The sequence below is a fragment of the Astyanax mexicanus genome, chromosome 2 (assembly GCF_023375975.1).
Source record: "Astyanax mexicanus isolate ESR-SI-001 chromosome 2, AstMex3_surface, whole genome shotgun sequence".
Lineage (NCBI taxonomy): Eukaryota > Metazoa > Chordata > Actinopteri > Characiformes > Acestrorhamphidae > Astyanax > Astyanax mexicanus.
The window spans coordinates 72496528-72497291 of record NC_064409.1 but is presented as its reverse complement, the minus strand read 5'-3'; positions in this window follow the sequence as shown (position 1 = coordinate 72497291).

Below are 764 nucleotides of genomic sequence, written 5' to 3'. Positions count from 1 at the left end.
CTACGGAGGCTCCTGTGGGCCAAAATTCATTTGTCAAAAGTTAAAAGGACCATGGTCAGGTGTTCTGTCGAATTGTCCTACCTTGTCGAACCGTTCTGCCTTAATGTATATTTAAGTGTAAAAATACAAAAGAAGCACTATTTTAGGGCATGTACACAGTGAAATTCCAGTAGATGTACATTATTATATTTGTATTGCATAAATTATTATATCATGGCAAAGCTATGGCAAATATAGCTCATTACAAACTGCTTTTGTATATAGTTATTAAAATAATTGTAATTATTAGTTTCCATTTACAGATTAAAACAGATTAATTATAAATAAAAAACACGAGAAATAATTAAATTGTGTTGGTCAGCACATGCACAGTACCTTTGGGAAGCATGTATCGATGGGTAGGACAATTGCCGGCTGTATAAAACACTTTAATGCTGTCCATACGCTTTAATGCGGTCCAAAGTCTGACACCTTCTCACATCTCAATAAGAGTCACATACTTTTTATTCACATGCTTTTTAGCCATGCACTTTTTGGCTACAGACTTGTTAGCCACAAACTAGTGACCAACTTTTTAAGTTACATACTTTTTTGTCACAGACTTTTATCACACACTCTTGTTCCAGTTTTTAAATATGAACTGGTCACTTGCAAAAAAATCCTGCCAGTTTTTGGCCTCAGTTACATGTGATAAAGATGTGCTTGACCTGTGTTACATGTTTTTGGAGAATTTAAGATTAGCTTAGTGACTTTCCAGTCACTGA